Source organism: Lithobates pipiens, unplaced genomic scaffold (genome assembly GCF_037356315.1).
Source record: "Lithobates pipiens isolate NorthernLeopardFrog02 unplaced genomic scaffold, aLitPip1_a1.2 Scaffold_16, whole genome shotgun sequence".
NCBI classification, from domain to species: domain Eukaryota; kingdom Metazoa; phylum Chordata; class Amphibia; order Anura; family Ranidae; genus Lithobates; species Lithobates pipiens.
Window position 1 is genome coordinate 7,888,911 of NW_027507748.1, and position 25,072 is coordinate 7,913,982.

The 25,072-nt window shown below is 47.9% G+C and overlaps 1 long non-coding RNA gene across 1 annotated transcript; it reads left to right on the forward strand.

Annotated features, from left to right (window-relative positions):
- The first annotated feature begins 288 nt into the window (after window positions 1-288).
- LOC143984203 (uncharacterized) lies at window positions 289-23,605 on the forward strand. Its single transcript, XR_013274720.1, has 3 exons — window positions 289-321; window positions 9,805-9,849; window positions 23,547-23,605. It is a non-coding gene; the product is annotated as an uncharacterized LOC143984203 (long non-coding RNA).
- The last annotated feature ends 1,467 nt before the right edge of the window (window positions 23,606-25,072 follow it).

Here is a 25,072-nt window from a genome sequence, read left to right on the forward strand (position 1 = left end):
TAGGCGGGGACAAATTACGTGCAGCCAGACTGGCCAATCAACGGCCATTTATGGCGGCGCCAATCATTCTCCTATCGTACTGTGGGGAAGGCTGTGTCCACCTCTTGTGATTGGCTGTTAATCCATCCTGATTTTCTTGCCATCTTTTTATTAGTAGCAATAAGTCTGTGACAATTTCTGTGAGGCTCAAACACCAATCTCTCCTTCTCTTCTGTCCTACAGAAAAATCTATACCTGGATGGGTCATTGCTCTTATAGTAGTTCTGGTTCTGGTTCCGGTTCTGATTGTCCTCATTGGTGTGTGTTATGAATTCCGTGACCGTAAGTATAATGTGATATTCTTTACTACTTTCATCTAACAAAAATGAAAAAAAAACAAAAACCTGTTATTCCTACTAGCACAGGATACATTATTCAGTAATACATACAGAGCGGGGGGAGGGGGTGTCATAGTAATGAGTCGGGTTATATTAGACAAACATTTCCAATGTGTAATGAAGGAACCCCAACAATGGCTGACACCCTCATCTCTGCAGGTGGCCATACATTTTAAAATTGAAATTTTCGACTGCGTGTTCTTGATATTCTGATGTAGGGGTCCCCAAACTTTTCAATACAAGGGACATGTATATTATCGTACATGACAGGACACAGAGCCATAGTAGTTAGTATGTGAGATGATGAACGCTGGCACGCCCTAAGACAAACTGCACCCCGTATACAACTCCTCCCATTACTGGGAGTACCTCCGTTTTTTCACCGTTGTCTAAGGTGTTGGTCACAAATAAAGATGTGCTGTGCTCCACTGGAAGCAATCCTTGCTGGGGCTAGCTATGCAGCCGGATCCATTCAAGGTGTCTTTTACTGGCGGTGGTGCTATTACAGGTCCAGGATTGTGGGTTTCCTCGAGGATCCCCAACTCCTGAAGGTTTGAAGGGTGAAGATTGGGCCTGTTGGTTTACCACAGAAAACCCTGCGGCGAGAAAGGTAAGTGGAGTTGTGTGTCTGGGTCTGTGTGTGTCTGGGTCTGTGTGTGTCTGGGTCTGTGTGTGTGTGTCTGGGTCTGTGTGTGTGTGTCTGGGTCTGTGTGTGTGTGTCTGGGTCTGTGTGTGTGTGTCTGGGTCTGTGTGTGTGTGTCTGGGTCTGTGTGTGTGTGTCTGGGTCTGTGTGTGTGTGTCTGGGTCTGTGTGTGTGTGTCTGGGTCTGTGTGTGTGTGTCTGGGTCTGTGTGTGTGTGTCTGGGTCTGTGTGTGTGTGTCTGGGTCTGTGTGTGTGTGTGTCTGGGTCTGTGTCTGGGTCTGTGTGTGTCTGTCTGTCTGTGTCTGTCTGTGTCTGTCTGTGTCTGTCTGTGTGTCTGTGTCTGTCTGTGTCTGTCTGTGTCTGTCTGTCTGTCTGTCTGTGTCTGTCTGTCTGTCTGTCTGTGTCTGTCTGTGTGTCTGTCTGTCTGTCTGTGTGTGTGTCTGTCTCGTGCAGTCAGGTAAAGGCTATGGAGAGCTATTACCTGTTTAAACTGTAGTTTCTCTTAGCCCTTGTACACACGGTCGGAGATTCCGACGGAATGTGTCCTGTCGGACCGTTTTGTCGGATATTCCGACTGTGTGTGGTCTCCATCGGACTGTTTCTGTCAGAATATCCGACGGACCAACTTTTCCAAAATTTTCCGACAAAATGCTCCGATCGGACATACTCCGATCATGTGTAGAGAATTCTGATCTGACAAAGTGCCACGCATGCTCAGATCAAATTCCTACACCAAAGCTATTGGCTACTAGCCTGAACGTAGTCCCATCGTAACGAAATAACGTCATCACGTTCTGAAAGATCGGATTTTCCGACAACTTTGTCCGACCGTGTGTATGCAACAGTTTCGGACAAAATCCGACGGATTTGGTTGTCGGAATGTCTGACCGTGTGTACAAGGGCTTATATTCACCGACCAACACAGCTCCTCTCTGTAACTACATGGGTTGTATAGCCTGCCATTAGGGAGAAACTAGGCAAAATTGTTAGACAATACACAGACCTTTAATCCCGCCCCTAGGGGGCGGGCCCCGTGCTATCAACCCTCCTCCTGCTGCCAGCAGCTTCAGTTTTTGTTTTGCCTAGCAAGGAGAATGACCTAGGAAACCCTGCGGGCCTCTCGGTCCATATTTTTACTGCTTTTTGCGCAAGATGAGAGATCCTGGGATCTTCTATCAACTGCCGGCTGGGTGACAGGCCGGTTAATGAAATCCTTGTAGTCTACCCAGTCCGGCCATCGAGCGTGAGCAAGCCGCAGCTGCAGCTACGGCTCGGCAGGCCACGACATACCTCGTGCTCAAGAGGCGGTCAGTGAGCTTCAATGCTCCGGGGTATACATATGACCGTGCTACTGCTGTCTGGATCACAGTATACCGGGCCAGCAGCTACCCTGTAACTGCGCAGGAGTAGGTCTGTGATGGAATGTCTCCCAGCTCTTCAGGACTGGTAAGTACGGCTCTCCCTGCTTCGGTGGGGGGAGCAGCTAGGCATTCCCTGGGGGGTTGATTCAGGGGCCACCTCACCTCATTATCTTCTCTACCAAGTCCCTATCACCGCTCCCTTCCCCTTCTGAGGGGGATGTCTGCATTAGCTGCGGGCGGTGTGTGTGTTTGTGTGTGTGTGTGTCGCTGTTTCTCACCTGCGGGGGCTCTTTCGGTTGCTGTTCAGTCCTGGTCCAGGTCTGGGGATCCCCAAAAAAAGAAGTTTTTGTGGAGTTGTCTGTCAGGCAGCTCGTTTTTATTTTTGCTCTGTTCACCGCATGGCGCCGTTCCGATGGCCATCTTGGATTTGGGAAAGCTATAGATTCCCCTGGGGAGCTTCAGCAGCCATTTTCCTTAGGATTCCTATTGATTACATTGGCAGCCATTTTGTGAAAGCCTGAATGCTTTCTTCACCACTGGCCTCTTGTGACAGCATGACATGTGCTTTCTCTTGTTACTACCTGTATCCAATGTGTGTGAGGGACACTGGATGGCTCTGTGCTGAACGCTGAAGCTGTTCTGCAGATCGTTGCACCGCTGTTAGAGCTGCTGCTGACAGTTTTTTTCTCCCCTCTGCATCTGGGAACCTCCTAGGGACTACAGGCACTATTGTTGGCATTCACAGAACGCCCCAGGGTGGTGAGTCTAGCGCTAAATACCCCCCCCACGCGGCGGCAGCAGGAGGGTGGGACCTTCACTGTCCTAAGTCCCCTTGCAGGTGGCAGACAGGGTAGGGTCAGCATGGTATCGGAAACTGGTGTTTCTTCCCTGAAATCCAGGCTATAGCAACCGGGTCACCTGCGGTTAGTGCGGTGCGCATGGACACCCTGGCGGCGTTCCTTGACTCCTATGTTGCTAAGATAGAGGCGGCACGTGGCAGGAAAGGTGCACGTAAGAGGCCCCCCCCCCTCGGGGGAGAGCTCTGATGCAGACTTGGGCCCTGCTGCGGTTGCAGACCCCTGCTCTGACCTATCAGACGTGGCTGATCAGGACCATTCGGACAGTGAGGATGATTCCCCGTCCGGGCGCGATAAGGCGCTTGTTGGAGCACTTATCACAGCTGTGCGTGATACCATGAAGTTTCAGGAGCCAGCGCATTCCTCTGCTGATGTACCGGTCCCTTTTGGGTCCCACAAGCCAGCACGTTCACCTAAGGTGTTCCCGTATCTGACTTATTTTGACAAATTCATCTACAGGGAAGGGGGTCGCCCGCAACAGACTTTTTCGGTCCCCAAAAGCTTGTCGGTGCGTTACCCCTTTGAGGAATGACTTCTCAAAAAGTGGTTGGCTCCTCCGGTCATGGACCCCCCAGTATCCAGGTTAAATAAAGTAACCACGATCCCAGTTGAGTGGACTCCTGCATTCAAGGATCCCACGGACAGGAAAGCCGAAGCAGTGGCTCGTTCATTGTTTTTCGGTTGTTTTGCACCCGTGCGACCAGTACTGGCATCCGCACTGATGTCGCAGACACTGAGTGGGCAAAACTTTTGCCCCGTGAATTGGGAGAGCAGAACGCTTCCCCTGTCTGCGTGGAGTTGGCAGACCAACTAGTGCATGGCTTTAAGTACGTTTTGTGAAGCTGCCCTGGATACTCTCCCTCTGCTATCCAGGGCCTCAGTGTCAGCCGTAGTGCTGAGGCACCTTATTTGGCTGAAATGCTGGTCCGCAGACCAGGCATCCAAGAAAACCCTGATGAATCTTCCCTTCCTTGGCGAACGGCTCTTTGGAGCCTCGTTGGATGACCTTATTAAAAATGCCACGGGTGGTAAGAGTATACTACTCCCACAGGCCAGGAAGGATAAGGAGCCACAGCGCAGGCAAGGGCCCTCATTTTCCGCTCACAAGCGGCTTTTTCGTCCGCCCGGTGCTTCGGCAAAACGACCCCAGCCAAACAGGATGCCCACGGACGGTCAGAAGCGTCCCTGGAACCGCAAGCCTAACAAAAGTGCTACCGCATGAAGGTTTGCCCCCACCCGTGTCTAGGGTGCGGGGTCATCTTCCGGAGTTTGCATCCCGTTGGACCTCCCGGTTATCAGACCAATGGGTCTACGATCTGATTTCCGCAGGTTACAAGATAGTTTCTCTCCTGGCCGCCTAACAGATTCTTCCCTTCCAACATACCCACGTCCCCGGTTCGCCGGGAGGCCCTGCCAGGGGCAGTAAGGGACTTGCTGAATCGGGGGGTGATTCCAGGGGTTCTACTCCAATCTGTTTGTGGTTCCCGAGAAGGAAGAGGTACATCCAATCTTGGACTTAAAAGCCCTCAATCACTTTGTAAAAGTGCAGAGGTTCAGAATGGAATCAGTTCGCTCAGTAGTCGCTGCACTCCATCAAGGAAACTTCCTGGCGTCTTTGGACATCCAGGATGCATACCTGCCCATATGTATTTGGCATCAAAAATGTCTGCGTTGGGCAGTCGGAAGCCTATTACCAGTTTGTGGCTCTTCCCTTTGGCCTGGCATCAGCCCCCTGTGTCTTTACCAAAGTACTGGCTCCAGTATTGGCGTTGCTGCGACAATGCGGGATCGTGATTGAGGGTTACATAGACAATCTCCTCCTGAGAGCTTCTTCCACCTCAGAATTAGAGGAGGATGTGGCGATCACCATGCTGACTCTGCAAGAATTTGGGTGGCTGTTGAACCTAAAGAAGACTGTGGTTGTGCCGACCCAGCGTCTGGAGTACCTGGGTTTACTGTTGGATTCCAGGGAAGCGAGGGTCTTTCTCCCCTCAAAGTGCTGACTCTCAGATCTGCGGTCAAACTACTGATGAACCGCAAGTGGTCATCACTCCGCTTTTGCATGCAGGTGCTGGGGCTCATGGTTGCCTCCTTCGAGGCGGTACCTTATGCCCAGTTCCACACCAGAGTCCTGCAGAAGGAGATCTTGACAAAATGGGACAAATCTCCGTTGTCCCTGGATCAGCAGATCCAGGTGAGCCAGCCAGTCAGGGATTCCCTGATCTGGTGGTTGAGGTCCCCGGGGATTCAGGCCGGAAAATCGTTCCTTCCTCTGAAATGGACGGTGGTCACTACGGACGCCAGTCTGAATCCCCATCACTACACCCCAGTCAGACAGTCGGCTCAGGGCCTCTGGTCGGCGGAGGAATCCAAGTTGCCGATCAATCTGCTCGAATTGAGAGCGATCAGGCTGTGTCTCCACACATGGTCGACGTGTCTTCAAGGGCGTCCGACCAGGATACAGTCAGACAACGCCACGGCTGTGGCATACATAAATCACCAAGGGGGAACAAGAAGCTCTGCCATTGCTCGGGAGGTCGCTCACATACTTCGGCGGGCAGAGCGACGCGTACCGGCCCTGTCGGCCTTTTTCATCCCGGGGGTGGAAAATTGGCAGGCAGACTATCTGAGTCGACAGATGCTGGACTCCGGAGATATTCAGGCTGCTGTGCCTGAAATGGGGCACACCAGAGGTGGATCTATTGGCCTCCCGGCTCAATCGGTTGCGAGATTCGTGTCCAGGACAAGAGATCCGTGGGCTGACGCGTCAGACGCGCTGGTGGCTCGGGGGGATCAGTACCAGCTGATCTACGCCTTTCCCCCACTGAAACTGTTGCCACGTCTGCTTCGCAGAGTGGAGGCCGATGGGATTCCAGTAATCCTGATTGCCCCAGATTGGCCTCAGCGGCCCTGGTACGCAGACCTGGTGCACCTGGTGGCAGACACTCCCTGGCGACTGCCGTTGCGAGAGGACCTCCTATTTCAAGGTCCAATCTGCCACCCTGCTTTAATATCGCTGGCTTTAACGTCATGGCTGTTAAAGCCAGGTGTTGAGGAACCGGGGTCTGTTGAACTCGGTGATTTGACTATGCTGAGAGTGCGGAAATCTTCTTCCGGGAAGAAATGCCATCGTACTTGGAAGGCCTATATCTCCATGTGTGAGGAGAAAGGGTGGCATCCACGTGCCTTCTCTATATCCAGGATCCTGCTGTTTTCTTCAGCAAGGTGTAGACCAGAGGTTAGCGTTGAGCACCATCAAGGGGCAAATTTCAGCTTTGGCTGTCTTTTTTTTTCAGTGACCCCTAGCGTCTCACTCATTGGTGAGTACCTTTTTGTTCAGGGGGTACGACATGTAGTCCCTACGGTGCGTCCTCCGTTGCCTCTGTGGGATTTGAACCTGGTGTTGGCACTTCAGAAGCTGCCATTTGAGAATATCGGGGAGATTCCTCTGTTGACCCTTTCGCAGAAGGTGGTCTTTCTGGTGGCCATCACATCGGCCAGGAGGGTTTCGGAACTGGGGGCCTTGTCCTGCAAAAGTCGCCTTATCTGGTCATCCACAGGGATAAGGTGGTGTTTCTACCGAAGGTGGTCTCGACCTTTCATATCAATGAGGAAGTTGTATTACCATCGTTGTGTCCTAAGCCGAAGCACCCCAAAGAGGTGGCCCTTCATGCACTCGATGTGGTTAGGGCTCTGAAGGTGTATTTGTCTGCCACGGCTCCCTTTCAGAAGTCAGACTCGCTGTTTGTTTCGGTGGCTGGTCCTAAGAAGGGCATGGCAGTCTCGTCGGGCCACCATTTCCAGGTGGATCAGACAGATTGTAGTCCAAGCCTATGCCTTGAAGGGGCCGGTGCCTCCCTTTCCAGTCACGGCCCACTCTACAAGAGCAATCGGAACATCTTGGGCCTTCCGACACCAAGCGTCTGTCGCTCAGGTGTGTAAGGCGGCGACCTGGTTGTCTGTCCATATGTTTACCAAGTTTTACAAGGTAGATGTCAGTGCATCGGCTGATGCCTGTTTTGGCCGCAGAGTTTTGCAGGCGGCCATGTAGTTGCAATTTAATTTTTTCCTGTTTTTTTTTTTTTTTTTTTATAAAAACAGTACTGTTTTGTTAATGCACTGTTGCATTACTTCCGCAATGTTGTGGTCTTTGGGATCGCTCCTGTTGAGGATACCCGGTTATATGGTGGAGTTTCCACACACTGCTGTTTTTTTGTGTGGGTTTAGTTTCACTAGTTCCCACTTTTCATGGTGGATGAAGATTTAATGCTGTTTTTCCCACCCCTCGTTTGGCACTGCTTGGGGACGTCCCATGAAGTTACAGAGAGGAGCTGTGTCAGTCGGTGAATATGAGAAAATAGGATTTTTGTACTCACCGTAAAATCCCTTTCTCTAATTCACCGACCGACACAGCACCCGCCCCTCCTATTTTCTACGTTACACTGCTTGTTGACGTACTGAAGCTGCTAGCAGCAGGAGGAGGGTTGATAGCACGGGGCCCGCCCCCCTAGGGGCGGGATTAAAGTTCTGTGTATTGTGCAACAATTTTGCCTAGTTTCTCCTAATGGCAGGCTATACAACCCATGTAGTTACAGAGAGGAGCTGTGTCGGTCGGTGAATTACAGAGAAAAGGATTTTACGGTGAGTACAAAAATCCTATTTTTGAGGGTGAGCTGTATTGACCACAATGAAGGTAGCCAATATCAAAGCATCTCTAAAAATGAAAGGAGAGACAAACCAACCAAAATCATACATATATATATATATATATATATATATATATATATATATATATATATATATATATATATATATATATATATATATATATATATATATATATATATATATATATATATATATATAATTTTTATTTATTTTTTTCTCCTTTTAGTTTGTAATATAAAGTATTGGCACACATTAAGCCAAATAGGTGGAGTGCAAAGGATATCTATGAATACCTAAAAATAGGATATCCTATATTGAGAAAATATTAATAAGCAAGGAAGAATTTTATTAACTTAAAAAATGAACTATACAACATAGGCATATAACAGCATCAGTAGTAGTAATACTCACCAGGTTAATCCAAATATGGCAGGTGTATATACCGATCATGAGTGTATAATAATGGCGGGTATCACAGGGTAATACACAAAAAATATGCCAAATAGAATAATCAGCTTGAACGTGTAGGTTTAGCCCTCCTCCATGCTATTCAATATTTAAACCAGGATATTGTTCTGCCTTCATTTTTTCCAGAACCTCATTCTGTGGAAGAAAGGTCACTACATTCTCTTGATGTGGTCAGAGCGGTCAAGGTCTATTTGAAAGTGACCGTTCAGATTCGTAAAACGGATGTTTTATTTGTGTTGCCAGGCGGTCCTAAAAGAAGACAGGCGGTCGAAATCTACCATTTCTAAATTGATTCGTCAAGTGATTGTTCAAGCTTATGGTTTAAAGAGGAAAATTCCTCCTTTTCATATTAAAGCGCGCTCCACCACGGCTGTTAGTGCTTTTTGGGTGGTGCATCACCAAGCCTCCATGGCTCAGATCTGTAAGGCTGCAGTATAAGTCCTCCAGTCTCTTATTGCCCTACTTTTGTTGTTTCCCTTCCCTTCAGTTGGCATTGCTATGGGACATCCCACATAGTAACTACTATGGTTCTCTGTCCCATGATGTACGATAAGAAAATAGTATTTTTATAACAGCTTACCTGTACATTTTTTTTATTTATTTTTTTAAGTACATCAGGGGACACAGGGGTCCCTCCCTTCTTTGGTATACTCTTGTATTGCTTGGCTACAAAACTGAGGACTCCCGGTAGTGGGAGGGGTTATAAAGGGAGTGCACTTTTTAATTTAGGGTGTGCCAGTGTCCATCACCTATCGGTGGCCCATATAACCCACATAGTAACTACTATGTCTCTGTGTCCTCTGGTGTACTTCAAAGAAAAGGATTTTACAATTAAGCGGTTATAAAAATCCTATTCTTACAAATGTTACCATTTTGGGGAAAAAAAGATACATTTTTAAAAATGAATAATATTTGAATGCATAAAAATGCCGTCAATCGGCCAGCGCCCCCCCCCCCCCCCCCCAATGCCGTCAGTCATCCAGTTTGCCCCTCCCGATGCCGTTCTTTAATTATTGCTGCTTACTGCCTAGCCATCTGTATAAGTGGCAGTACAGAGGTGGGCCTTATCACCTGCTGACGCATAGATGCGTTCAGCCGGCATTGCTGCGCTGGGAGCATGCGCAGTCGGCATGCCAGCACTGTGACTGTGTCACTGACCAATCCTGGTCACCAAGCAACAGTTGGGAGCTCATAAGTCAGTCTTCCAATCACAGTGATCACACAATCAAAAGGCCCATGTAATGCCTCTGGTGTTATGATCTCCTAAAGAGCCAGGTTCCCACAAGGGGAAGGTATTCAACACACAAACATTCCACCTCCCTCCACAACTGGGCTAACTTCTCATAAACTGATATATATATATATATATATATATATATATATATATATATATATATATATATAATATTTTTTTTTTTTTCTCTATTTTAGATGGCTGTATGAACCCGATCTATTCTTTTATCACCAACGAGAACGGTAAGCTTATTCTTGTACTTGTAAAGCTTTGCACCCTAATGGTGGCCATATTGAGAGATGATAAATGGCCGTTCTCATTCACTCCAAACATGAATAGTGGTGTGGTGAGGATTATTATCTGTAATGTGGTCCTCATGTGTACAAGTACAGGCCGATCCCTCTCCTACCAGCATGTTCCCTGAGATCTCTCCATCTATATACTGTCAGTGTGAGGTCTATTATGAGCACGGGGTCAGTCCGATTTTCCCAGAATCCACTGCATCAGTCTGGACATGGCCAAGGATGTCGGAGGTGACCACCATTGGTGGTTGTGCGGAACTCTACTTTGGGTAGTGATTCTGTCTGTATTTTTCTGTGTACTGGACTTCATTTTTCCTGAAGCCTAAAAGGGTTTCAAAAACCTCCTATGAGAGGGGCCAGTGAGACCACCTCTCCCTTCATCCTACAGATATCGCCACCTCCTCCAGACATTTTTATACTCCACCCCCTACTTCTAAGGGCTCTTTCACAAGCGGCCAGTGGGGGGTGGCTTACCTGTGCTTTTTACAGCACTTTGCTTATGGATCCAAATCCTACCCATCCAGTTGCAGCTGTGGCATTTTTTTACCTAATGCATTGGCAGGACTGCCTCTCAAACTCAACCATTGAGTTCATTGGGTCTGCTCTGCAACTGCGAGCCGATCGCTTGGCTCACAGCTGTGGTGTGGTGTGGTGTGGTGTGGTGTGGTGTGGGTCTCGCAATGTCAAATGGCTATTCAGTAATTTTAAACCAAAAGTACAAACGCCAAAGCAGGAGGCAGCGCCAGCACCTCCTGAATGCCTGTCGGCTGCTGCTGCTATACCACCCTCTTAAAAGCAATCCACTACAGATTGTGGCAATACGTACCACCATCTGAAAAGCAAATGTGAAAGAGACCTGAATGCTGATGGACATCGTCCATTTCACACTCTCCATTGCCCAGAACATTACTTCCTAGACACTTCCTATTACACCCCTCCCCCCCAACTTATATCAATGAACAACTATTTCCAAACCTGCGGATGACCTATAACTTTAATTAACCAGTTTTCACACCCAGCATGCATACATAGCACAGGCCACTCCATACCTTCCGCTGACAGGCATCACTCCCAGCTTCTTCCTACCCCCAATCAACAAGTTATTCCATAGTCCCATCACAGGATCCTCCCATGGCACGTGGGGATTGCAGGGCTCCTCCCATGGCACGTGGGGATTGCGGGGCTCCTCCCATGGCACGTGGGGATTGCGGGGCTCCTCCCATGGCACGTGGGGATTGCGGGGCTCCTCCCATGGCACGTGGGGATTGCGGGGCTCCTCCCATGGCGCGTGGGGATTGCGGGGCTCCTCCCATGGCGCGTGGGGATTGCGGGGCTCCTCCCATGGCCCGTGGGGATTGCGGGGCTCCTCCCATGGCACGTGGGGTTCGCAGCCTTTGCCATGACACTTAGAATTGATCTCGGGTCCCTCCTGTCTCCACTGAACATCTGAGATGTTTCCACAATTAGATTGGAGTCCACCTGTGGTAAATTCAGTTGATTGGACATGATTTGGAAAGGCACACACCTGTCTATAGAAGGTCCCATAGGTATCAGTGCATGTCAGAGCACAAACCAAGCCATGAAGTCCAAGGAATTGTCTGTAGACCTCGGAGACAGGATTGTATGGAGGCACAGATCGGTGGAAGGGTACAGAAAAGTTTTTGCAGCATTTGAAGGTCCCAATGAGCACAGTGGCCTCCATCATCCATAAATGGAAGAAGTTTGGAACCAACAGGATTCTTCCTAGAGTGGGCCACCGGGCCGAACTGAGCGATTGGGGGAGAAAGGCCTTAGTCAGGAAGGAGACCAAGATGGTCACTCTGACAGAGCTCCAGCATTTCTCTGTGGAGAGAGGAGAACCTTCCAGAAGAACAACCATCTCTGCAGCACTCCACCAATCGGGCCTGGATGGTAGAGTGGCCAGACAGAAGCCACTCAGTAAAAGGCACATGACAGCCCCGCCTGGAGTTTACCAAAAGGAGCTGAAGGATCTCAGACCAGGAGAAACCAAATTCTCTGGTCTGATGAAATAAAGATTGAACTCTTTGGCCTGAATAGCGTCATGTCTGGAGGAAACCAGGCACCGCTCATCACCTGACCAATACCATCCCTACTGTGAGGCATGGTGGTAGCAGCAGCATGCTGTGGGGCTGTTTTTTAGTGGCAGGAACTGGGAGACTGGTCAGGATGGAGGGAAAGATGAATGCAGAAATGTACAGAGACATCCTTGATGAAAACCTGCTCCAGAGCGCTCTGGACCTCAGACTGGGGCGAAAGTTCATCTTCCAAATAGGACAACGACCCTAATCACACAGCAAAGATAACAAAGGAGTGGCTACGGGACAACTCTGTGAATGTCCTTGAGTGGCCCAGCCAGAGCCCGGACTTGAACCCCATTGAACATCTCTGGAGAGATCTGAAAATGGCTGTGCACCGACCCTCCCCATCCAACCTGATGGAGCTTGAGAGGTCCTACAAAGAAGAATGGGAGAAACTGCCCAAAAATAGGAGTGCCGAGCTTGTAGCATCATACTCAACAAGACTTGAGGCTGTAATTGGTGCCAAAGGAGCTTCACCAAAGTATTGAGCAAAGGCTGTGATCCTTATGTACATGGGAGGAGCCTGTGTTACTTATGTACATGGGAGGAGCCTGTGATACTTATGTACATGGGAGGAGCCTGTGATACTTGCGTACATGGGAGGAGCCTGTGATACTTGCGGACATGGGAGGAGCCTGTGATACTTGTGGACATGGGAGGAGCCTGTGATACTTGCGGACATGGGAGGAGCCTGTGATACTTGCGGACATGGGAGGAGCCTGTGATACTTGCGGACATGGGAGGAGCCTGTGATACTTGCGGACATGGGAGGAGCCTGTGATACTTGCGGACATGGGAGGAGCCTGTGATACTTGCGGACATGGGAGGAGCCTGTGATACTTGCGGACATGGGAGGAGCCTGTGATACTTGCGGACATGGGAGGAGCCTGTGATACTTGCGGACATGGGAGGAGCCTGTGATACTTGCGGACATGGGAGGAGCCTGTGATACTTGCGGACATGGGAGGAGCCTGTGATACTTGCGGACATGGGAGGAGCCTGTGATACTTGCGGACATGGGAGGAGCCTGTGATACTTGCGGACATGGGAGGAGCCTGTGATACTTGCGGACATGGGAGGAGCCTGTGATACTTGCGTACATGGGAGGAGCCTGTGATACTTGCGTACATGGGAGGAGCCTGTGATACTTCTGTACATGGGAGGAGCCTGTGATACTTATGTACATGGGATTATATTCCTTTCTTATATTTAATACATACAAAGATTTCAAACAACTCCTAACAAAATGTAGAAAAGTGAAGCACTGAATACTTTCCGGATGCACTGTACTGTTTGTCATGTCCTCCACACTCCTCTCCTGTACATACTGCCCACTGTCATACCCTCCACACTCCTCTCCTGTACATACCGCCCACTGTCATACCCTCCGCACTCCTCTCCTGTACATACCGCCCACTGTCATACCCTCCACACTCCTCTCCTGTACTTACCGCTCACTGTCATACCCTCCGCACTCCTCTCCTGTACATACCGCTCACTGTCATACCCTCCACACTCCTCTCCTGTACATACTGCCCACTGTCATACCCTCCGCACTCATCTCCTTTACATACCGCCCACTGCCATACCTTCCACACTCCTCTCCTATGTATAGTGTCCACTGTCATACCCTCCGCACTCCTCTCCTGTACATACCACCCACTGTCAAACCCTCCACACGCCTACAATACTGCTCACTGTCATGTCCTCCACACTCCTCTCCTGTACATACTGCCCACTGTCATACCCTCCACACTCCTCTCCTATGTATAGTGTCCACTGTCATATCCTCCACACTCCTCTCCTGTACATACTGTTATACCCTCCGCACTCCTCTCCTGTACATACTGCCCACTGTCATACACCCCACACATCTCCTGTACATACTGCCCATTGTCATACCCTCCACACTCCTCTCCTATGTATAGTGTCCACTGTCATATCCTCCACACTCCTCTCCTGTACATACTGTTATACCCTCAGCACTCCTCTCCTGTACATACTGTTATACCCTCCGCACTCCTCTCCTGTACATACTGTCATACCCTCCGCACTCCTCTCCTGTACATACTGCCCACTGTCATATCCTCCACACTCCTCTCCTGTACATACTGCCCACTGTCATACCCTCCACACACCATGACAATAATCCAATGACTGGAGCTTCTGTGCCCAGCTCTGAGTAGGGGGAGTAGATACACCTCCCCATAATCAAACCATCCGTGTCTTCTGCTGGCCCTCCTGTCACATGACTGCACTGACTGCACATGAGTCTTGCATCTCAAAACGAGGCTTGGTTCCCTTCGTTAGCTTTATTAGGCGGAGCGTCACTGCGCTGCCCGTTCCCCCATTGACAACGTCAGGTATGACGAAACGCGTCTGGGAAGGCACGCAGTGACGCCACCACATTGAAGGAGAGGAGGACGGGCTCCTGTTTGCCGGCCGGCTTTTTACATTGCTCCTATATGCTCTGTTTTAGCTACGTACTTGTAAGTGCATTACTTTTACTTTTATTAAACTGTTCCTACGTTATTACGCTATGTCAGTCCCTTTCTTTTCTGTGGGCCTCTGAGTTCTTTATTTCGAGACCACGGAATAGATTGCTATCCTGGAAATACCGCTAAGAGATGGAGTGCTGACCCAGTGAAGGAAGGTTAACCTGGATGTGATCCACCGACCATATATATATATATATATATATATATATATATATATATATATATATATATATATATATATATATATATATGCTTCATTTTATATATTTTCTGGTAAGCGCATTCAACATATGGTGACGGGCACTTCATGCGCTTTGGAAAGTGTTGAACCACTGTGGTGCTGTTATTTAAGAACACTAACGTTCGTTATTTGGACTCACCTATGAACTCTTCTTAGATTGGACTTTTCTCTTTTGACATTTTTTGGCTCTTTTTGTTATCTACACAATATTTGAGGTGTTTTTGCATAATTGTATTAATTATTTTTCTGCTAAATTATAGTTTTTATTTTATTTTTTACTTCATATTATATGTATTAGAGGGTTGGCGCAGCTTTATATATATTTTTCTATACTGTTGAGTGCCATATCGCATTTATTGCTGCTGCCTATTTTGTTAGTCTGTTAGTTTTACACTATTTTTCCTAGCGCGGTTTACATTTTTCCTATTTTGTGTTGTTCTGATATTTTTACTGCTGCTGGGTCTAATTAACCTTTACTGGGTATTTTCACATATTCGTTATGGATATTTTTGATTTTAGAGCCACCAAAGTGGTTAACATTGATGGAGTGTTTGAACTTTATAGAGATGATGAGGATGATTTGGGAGGAAGTTTCATGAGATTGAAAAAATCTCATGATTACCGAAAATCACACCAAATGGGATATAGCCTATCTTGAAACCTACATTAAACATGCTATGGTTCCGAGAAGCCTAAGGTGGGAGGTAGCACCCCAGAAAGGGGACACCAATCTAGAGGAGTGGTTTAAATATTTTAATGAGGCAGGTGTCTCTTTTTTTGAGATTTTTGGTCAATAGGAAAATCTCCAAACTATCTAAATTGGATGATGAAATAAAAGAAATCCTGAATAAGCTATCTTCTGTGAGAGGAAGCATAGACTATCAAGAAAAATCGCAGAACCTTTTAAAAATTCTTGAAAAAGAGGATAGAGATCAAAGGGTTAAAAAAAAAAGAAAAAGTACAATAGAGATTTAGCTGATTATAACAACCATACTATCTTTGAGTGGCAAAAGAAACTGTTGGAAGCAGCTTCTACACAAGAAGGTATGGAAGTAAGTTCTACACAGACAGCAGGCCCTATGGTTGAGTCAACTTCACAGCCAGGGCCTTCTGTACAACCTTCTAATCAGGAAGCGTCTCCAACCTATTAATAAGGTTCAGACCAATACAACAAATCACACATACCCTTCCCCTCGGAGAGGACGTGGTAGCAATAGGGGTATAATTCCCTCTAGGGGCCAATTTAAATCTTCTGGCACCACGAGACCATTTAATGGCCATGGTAATGGGAATGTTAATTATACACTCCCTTATAATAATAATTATCCACCCTGAGGTAGGGGGTGGGTACAATATTCTAACTTAAGAGGAAGAGGCCCCCCAAATAATCATCATGATGGGTGGAATTTATATGGTAGTAGCAATTGGGACTACAATCCTTTCCCATATGACAACATGGGAGGATACTCTGAGTGGGATTATGGCATACCCACAGGTAACTATTTCTTTCCATTAAGTGATCTTAATGCTCCTATTGGGGACGGCCATTCACAGGCCTCCTTTGGCCATCCACAAACTTCCTTTGCCCCAGTTCAAGAACCTCTGAGAACTAGACCTTATCGGATTCCTACGGCTGAACAGCCTATTGAGGGTCTTTTGGGCTTAAATGCACCCACTAGTGTTGGCTTGGGTTTTCCCAAACCCACACAAGGCGTCAAAAGATTAGGAGAAAGAGGAGAGGAACCAGAGGGGGGAGGAGAGTCCGAACAATTAAAAAGGCCCAGAATGCAATTGGTAAGGGTGTTTTTAATTTTAAGTTCAAAGGCTTTGTCAGAGTCAGAATTACTGATTCTAGACAAAGGTTTGAAATTTGTACCCCCAGCTAAATTAAATAAATTTCAAACATATATGGATGTACACAAATTTGTGAGAAAAATTAATATTAGAAGATATATGATGGGGTCATCCAATACGTATAATTCTAATACAACAACTCATCAAGTCCCGCAGGTTGTGCATTCAGGCTTGGCTAACGCCTCACTCTTTAACCCTCCTGGCACCCTTCCTGCTGCATTACGTGTATTCAGGGATGTTGTCTTAAGGGATTTAGATACAATGGAAGTGAAAAAAGTAGAATGAAAAAGGATTTACAGGAAGGTTTAGATTCCCTCTGTATGAATAAAGAGCTGGTTATTAGACCAGCCGACAAGGGTGGTGCAATTGTGGTATTGGACCGGGTTGATTATGAGACTGAGATCAGTAGAATCTTGAGTGACACTAATACTTACACCCAATTACCCTCTGATCCAAAACTTACTTACACTAGGGAATCGGAAAAGCTGGTAAAGACAGGACAGGAAGCGGGTCTTTTGAACCATAAAGAGAGCCTTTTTTTGATCCCTAGGGCTCCACGTACACCGATTTTGTACTATTTTCCAAAAATACATAAGAATCCTGTCTGCCCCCAGGGAAGACCCATCATTAGTGGTATCGATTCCATCACTTCCCGGGTGGGCAGATACTTAGATTCATTTTTACAGCCTTTGGTCCAGAAGACCCCCTCCTATGTTAAAGACTCTAGACATGTCATTAACCTTTTGGAAAATTTGTCTGCAGGGCCCGATACATGGATGGTCACGGCAGATGTGACCTCCCTGTATACAAGTATTCCTCATAACCTGGGTTTTGAGGCGGTTCATTCATATCTTGACAGAGACCCTAGGCTTTCCACCCAACAGGTGTCTTTCCTGATGTCTCTTCTGCGGTTTGCGGCTTCCCACAACTATTTTTGGTTTGGGGGCCAATACTACAGACAGACAATGGGAGTTGCTATGGGGGCAAAGTGTGCCCCCAGCCTGGCTAATCTCTTTATGGCCAGATGGGAGGAGGATTTCATCTATGCCCATAATATACCTCAGATTGGTTTGTGGGCTAGGTACATAGATGACATCCTCCTCCTTTGGGATGGCCATGAACGAGATTTGAGACATTTTATGGATTCCTTGAATGATAACGAAAGGGGCATACATCTGTTATGAGATAAGCCAGGTGAGAATAAATTTTTTAGACCTTAATATTGTTGTAGCAAAGGATCGTTTTGTCACCTCAACGTTCTTTAAAGACACTGATCGGAATTCTTTCATTCCGACTGATAGTTGCCATCATATCCCCTGGCTTCGATCAGTTCCCAAGAGTCAATACATTAGATTGAGGCGTAATTGCTCTGGAGTTGAGGAATTTTTGGCACAGGCCGAAGTTCTCACCTCCAGATTTTTAGAAAAAGGATATCAACAAGATTTCTTAAGACCCTTAATGAAGTGACCAATATCCACCGTGCCGATTTGCTGGTCGAAAGGGGCCCACGTGTAAATGACACTCAAGGAAAAGTCCCCTTCATAACCACTTACTCTCTCCAACAGAAGAGTATAAAAAAATTGATAAACAAACACTGGCACATTGTTAGCGGTGATGCTACCTTGAAAAATGTGGTTAGTGAGAGGCCTCAAATAGTGTTTAGAGGGGCATCGTCAGTCCGTAATCGCCTGGCACCAAATGTTATAGACCCTCCAGCTAGAGGTAGGGGTTTTTTTGATCAGCTCACAGGATTTTACAAATGTGGAAAGTGTAGGGTCTGTTCCTTGAACTCCTGCCTTCAGAGACGGACCACTACTTTTCGTAGTACGGCTACTGGATTAGATCACAGTATCAAACCGTGCATCACATGTGCCACCTTGGGAGTGGTGTACATGTTGCAGTGCCCTTGTGGGCTGCAATATGTGGGACGCACGAAGCGCCCCCTACAGGTGAGACTCAATGAACATATATGCAATATTATCATTGGTTTCCCCAACCATTCTGTGTCTAAACACTATTTGAAATTTCATAATAAAGACCCCTCTAAGACTCTTTTTTTTCCTGGGGATCGACAAATAGAAGCCTCATTGGCGGGGTAGCTCTTTAGTAAGAGAAATTTCTAAACTTGAGATGTCTTGGGTCCACCGTCTCAAAACTTACACCCCTTTTGGGCTTAATATTGACACCGATGTCAATGCCTTCATTGATAATTCTTAGTTAATCATTTTTCTCTCTATATATTTTTATTTATTTATTCGGGCTTGACTCTCTATTCATATATTTTTATTTATACATCTAATCTATGTAATTTTTGCATTTCGAAAGTCACACTAGTTCCATATATGTAACAATATTTTTTGGCCTTGCCTGTTTTGAGATGCTGGACTGGTTCATACATTTTAGATATGTGCGCTATTTCCAGATATATGTTTTAGGCACATGTATTATTATTATTTTTATTATACATGTATATATATGGATTTGTTTTTATTCTTTTTCTTCACTATAGACGACCTACAGATCGTGCAGATTAGATTAATCTATTTTCGTGCTATTGTGGGGTTTGGTCCATGTGCGGGGATCCAACTTATGCTTTTTTTGGCTCGATCTATGCACATTGACCACTCCCTATTTTTCATAAACATCTATTTCATTTTCTCTTTCCATCTAGAGAAATATTACACCTATGGATTTGTGCGAAATAATTTTCTCCAACAATCCTTCTTTATTCATTTATCCCCTTTTTTTGATGACCATTAATACACATATGTCATACATATGGCACCATACTTGCATATGTTTTTTGCGCCAATCCCTTCAGAAGGATTGGATGTAACCCCTTCGTTTCACAATTTAATTGTTTATTTCTTTCGTGCATCGCGAATACATATGCGATTTTTATATTGTCAGCATATGTTAGGCATATGGCACCATATCTGCATATGTTTTTTGCGCCAATCCCGTTAGAAGGACTGGATGTAATCCCTTCGTTTCACAACTTAACTGTTTTTTTTTCTTTCGTGCACCGCGAAGCGATATGCGATTGCGAAGCGATATGCGATTTATATATTGTCAGCTTTTTACTTGTGTTACACCAGCACATATATGCATTATTTCAATGTTTCTTTTCTTTTCGAACACATAATATATCTGATGGATATGATTTTCATCTATGATGCTCTATTTATTAAATGATAAGCGTGTTAGTTACGAGTTGATGTAATATTTCAATCCTGGATAGACCGCGCTCGTTTTAGGGCTATTTGCCATTATCTATAATGGCGCATGTTGACTGAGTCTTGCATCTCAAAACGAGGCTTGGTTCCCTTCGTTAGCTTTATTAGGCGGAGCGTCACTGCGCTGCCCGTTCCCCATTGACAACGTCAGGTATGACGAAACGCGTCTGGGAAGGCACGCAGTGACGCCACCACGTTGTAGGAGAGGAGGACGGGCTCCTGTTTGCCGGCCGGCTTTTTACATTGCTCCTATATGCTCTGTTTTATCTACGTACTTGTAAGTGCATTACTTTTACTTTATTAAACTGTTCCTACGTTATTACGCTATGTCAGTCCCTTTCTTTTCTGTGGGCCTCTGAGTTCTTTATTTCGAGACCACGGAATAGATTGCTATCCTGGAAATACCGCTAAGAGATGGAGTGCTGACCCAGTGAAGGAAGGTTAACCTGGATGTGATCCACCGACCATATATATATGCTTCATTTTATATATTTTCTGGTAAGCGCATTCAACATATGGTGACGGGCACTTCACGCGCTTTGGAAAGTGTTGAACCACTGTGGTGCTGTTATTTAAGAACACTAACGTTCGTTATTTGGACTCACCTATGAACTCTTCTTAGATTGGACTTTTCTCTTTTGACATTTTTTGGCTCTTTTTGTTATCTACACAATATTTGAGGTGTTTTTGCATAATTGTATTAACCTCCTCGCGCCCGCCCTATGGCCGAATGACGGCCGTAGAGCAGGCGCCTTCGTCCGGGCTGTCGTCCCTGGACGGCGTGATGTTTACTTCCGCAATGCGCGCCCCCGCGGGCGCGCATCGCGGAAGTTCTGTGTTCGCCGTGTCCCCCGGGGACAGGCAAACACAGATCGCTGTAAACGGCCAATCACAGCGGCCGTTTACAGCGTGAGCGGCGTGTCCAATGGGAGATGATCTCATATGTAAACATATGAGATCATCTCTCGGCGCCGCTCTCCTTCCTCGCACAGACAGTGCGAGAGGGGAGAGATGAACGGCTGCAGCGGCAGCCGTTCTGCCTGTGGATAAAAAAAAATAAAAAAAAAAAGTAAAAAAAATAAATAAAGTTCCCCCAGCAGTGCCATCCGCCCCCAGCAGTGCCATCCGCCCCCAGCAGTGCCATCTGCCCCAATGCCATCTGCCCCAGTGCCATCTGCCCCAGTGCCATCTGCCCCAGTGCCATCCACCCCAGTGCCACCTGCCCCCAGTGCCATCCACCCCAGTGCCACCTGCCCCCAGTGCCATCCACCCCAGTGCCACCTGCCCCCAGTGCCATCCACCCCAGTGCTACCTGCCCCCAGTGCCATCCACCCCAGTGCTACCTGCCCCCAGTGCCATCCACCCCAGTGCTACCTGCCCCCAGTGCTACCTGCCCCCAGTGCCATCCACCCCAGTGCCACCTGCCCCCAGTGCTATCTGCCCCAGTGCCACCTGCCCCCAGTGCCACCTGCCCCCAGTGCCACGTGTCGTCAGTGCCATCAGTGCCACATAGTGCCATCTGTCATCAGTGCCACGTATCAGTGCCATTTGTCATCAGTGCCACCTGTCAGTGTCACGTGCCATCTGTTGTCAGTGTCACGTGTCATCAATGCCACTTATCAGTGCCATCTGTCATCAGTGTCACGCGTCATCGGTGCCATATATTAGTGCCATCTGTCATCGGTGGCACATATTAGTGCCACGTTTCAGTGCCACGTGTCTTCAGTGCCATGTATTAGTGCCACATGTCATCAGTGCCACGTATAAGTGCCACGCGTCATCAGTGCCACATATTAGTGCCCTCTGTCATCAGTGCCACATATTAGTGCCATCTGTCATCAGTGCCACCTGTCATCAGTGCCACGTATAAGTGTCCTCATTGCCACGTATCAGTGCCATCTGTCATCAGTGTCACATGTCATTGTCCTGGTGCTTCAAAAGTGTAATAGTCAACAAGTTAGATGTGTAATTTATGTTCCTAGAACACATGATGGCGCTACCTGCATGTTGGGCCTCTCTATGTGGCCAGGCTGTGAAAAAGTCCCACACATGTGGTATTGTAATACTCAGGAGTAGCAGCAGAATTTTTTGGGGGGTGTCATTTGTGGTATACACATGCCACGTGAGAGAAATAACCTATTACAATGACAATTTTGTGGAGAAAAATAAAAAAAATGAAAAATCTTAATTTTGCAAAGAATTGTGGGAAAAAAATGACAACATCAAAAAGCTCACTATGCCTCTTACTAAATACCTTGGAATGTCTACTTTCCAAAAAGGGGTCATTTGGGGGGTATTTGTACTTTCCTGACTTGTTCGGGTCTCAAGAAGCGAGATCGGCCACCAGTACATCAGATGTGATCAATTTTGTACGATTCGCACCACAGCTTGTAGACGCTCTAACTTTCACAAAGACCAAATAATATCCACTAATTTGGGTTATTTTTACCAAAGACATGTAGCAGTATAAATTGTGACCAAAATTTCTGAAGAAAAATTAATAATTTGCATAATTCTGTCACAGAAACAAAGAAATATGTGTTTTTTTTCAAAATTTTCGGTCTTTTTTCATTTATAGCGCAAAAAATAAAAACCCCAGAGGTGATCAAATACCACCAAAAGAAAGCTCTATTTGTGGGAAAAAAAGGACAAAAAATTCATTTGGGTACAGTGTTGCATGACTGAGTAATTGTCATTCAAAATGTGAGAGCACCGAAAGCTGAAAATTGGTCTGGGCAGAATGGTGTTTAAGTGCCCAGTAAGCAAGTGGTTAATTATTTTTCTGCTAAATTATAGTTTTTATTTTATTTTTTATTTTTTACTTCATATTATATGTATTAGAGGGTTGGCGCAGCTTTATATATATTTTTCTGCACTATACATGCATTTCCTCCTCTCATGCTAATCTGTGGATCACACCCCATGATTAGAAACATCCAGTCAAAACTCAGGAAAGGAACCACATGACTTCAGCCTGCCCAATCATGCTGAGGTGTGGAGCAGCCAATCCTGGGAGAGCTGGAGAAGAAAGGAGGGGATCTGAATGTAAACATCCCTTGTAATAGAAAAAAAGCATGACAGGTCCTCTTATATATGAGATCTGGGGGGTCAAAAAGACCTCATATCTCATATTTGCACTGAAATGCAATAAAAAAAAAATTCTCCTTTTTTCAGAGCATTGGGTGGAAGTGACATTTGACGTTGCTTCCGCCCTCCAATGCTATGGAGCCAAGTGGGGGGCCGTTATTCCCCCTCACTCAGCATCCAGGCGGAGGGGGGAACGGACGCAATCCTCTCTGCTGCTACCGACATATCCGGTAAGTTGCAGAGACGACCGGAGTGCGGCGAGCCCCTCTACCGCCCCTGATAAAAGTGATATCGCAGCGACTCCGCCGCTGAGACCACTTAAATCTGAAAGAGAAACGCGTGCCGTTCCTGAAAATACCGGGGGTTATGGCAGATAGCTGCTGCCCACAACCTCCGTATTTCACCTTAAAATTACTGAGGTACAGGTAGATTAAGGAAGTGCTTCTCAACTCCAGTCCTCAAGGCGCCTTCACGACTGGAGTTGAGTAAAGCTGCATCAAGGTGCCTGAAGGGGTTATAAACACCTTTTGTTATTGCCTTAAACATAGAAACCTGAAGCTTCCCTCCATGAAGGGCCTAACCGCTCATAAACTGATGTCATTTTTTTTTATCTACATTCTAGAATCCCGTGTGGCTTTTTTCAGAAATGTCCATTCTCGTATCCCCTGCTTTAAAGGTAAGTTGGACCTATACTTGTAAAGTTTTGTAGTCTAATGGTGGCCATATTGAGCCCTCCGCCCCCCCTCGTGGACGGTGATTGAGTGATGATAAATGGCTGTTGTTCTCACACACATGAATAGTGGTCGGGGGAGGATTTGGGTGTAGGTCTGGGGGGTGGGTGCAGGTCTGGGTGGTGTGGATTTGGGTGGTGTGGATTTGGGGGCTGGGTGGCTGGGTGTAGGTCTGGGGGGGGTGTGTGGCTAGGTGTAGGTCTGGGGGGGTGTGGCTGGGTGTAGGTCTGGGGGGGGTGTGGCTGGGTGTAGGTCTGGGGGGGGTGTGGCTGGGTGTAGGTCTGGGGGGGGTGTGGCTGGGTGTAGGTCTGGGGGGGGGGTGTGGCTGGGTGTAGGTCTGGGGGGGGGGGTGTGGCTGGGTGTAGGTCTGGGGGGGGGGTGTGGCTGGGTGTAGGTCTGGGGGGGGGGTGTGGCTGGGTGTAGGTCTGGGGGGGGGGTGTGGCTGGGTGTAGGTCTGGGGGGGGGTGTGTGGCTGGGTGTAGGTCTGGGGGGGGGTGTGTGGCTGGGTGTAGGTCTGGGGGGGGGTGTGTGGCTGGGTGTAGGTCTGGGGGGGGGTGTGTGGCTGGGTGTAGGTCTGGGGGGGGTGTGTGGCTGGGTGTAGGTCTGGGGGGGGTGTGTGGCTGGGTGTAGGTCTGGGGGGGGTGTGTGGCTGGGTGTAGGTCTGGGGGGGGTGTGTGGCTGGGTGTAGGTCTGGGGGGGGTGTGTGGCTGGGTGTAGGTCTGGGGGGGGTGTGTGGCTGGGTGTAGGTCTGGGGGGGGTGTGTGGCTGGGTGTAGGTCTGGGGGGGGTGTGTGGCTGGGTGTAGGTCTGGGGGGGGTGTGTGGCTGGGTGTAGGTCTGGGGGGGTGTGTGGCTGGGTGTAGGTCTGGGGGGGTGTGTGGCTGGGTGTAGGTCTGGGGGGGTGTGTGGCTGGGTGTAGGTCTGGGGGGGTGTGTGGCTGGGTGTAGGTCTGGGGGGGTGTGTGGCTGGGTGTAGGTCTGGGGGGGTGTGTGGCTGGGTGTAGGTCTGGGGGGGTGTGTGGCTGGGTGTAGGTCTGGGGGGGTGTGGCTGGGTGTAGGTCTGGGGGGTGGCTGGGTGTAGGTCTGGGGGGTGGGGGGGTGGTTGGGTGTAGGTCGGGTGGGGTGGTTGGGTGTAGGTCGGGGGGATGTAGGTCTGGGGGGGGTTGGGTGTAGGTCGGGGGGGTGTGGCTGGGTGTAGGTCTGGGGGGGGGGTGTGGCTGGGTGTAGGTCTGGGGGGGGGTGTGGCTGGGTGTAGGTCTGGGGGGGGTGTGTGGCTGGGTGTAGGTCTGGGGGGGGTGTGTGGCTGGGTGTAGGTCTGGGGGGGGTGTGTGGCTGGGTGTAGGTCTGGGGGGGTGTGTGGCTGGGTGTAGGTCTGGGGGGTGTGTGGCTGGGTGTAGGTCTGGGGGGGTGTGTGGCTGGG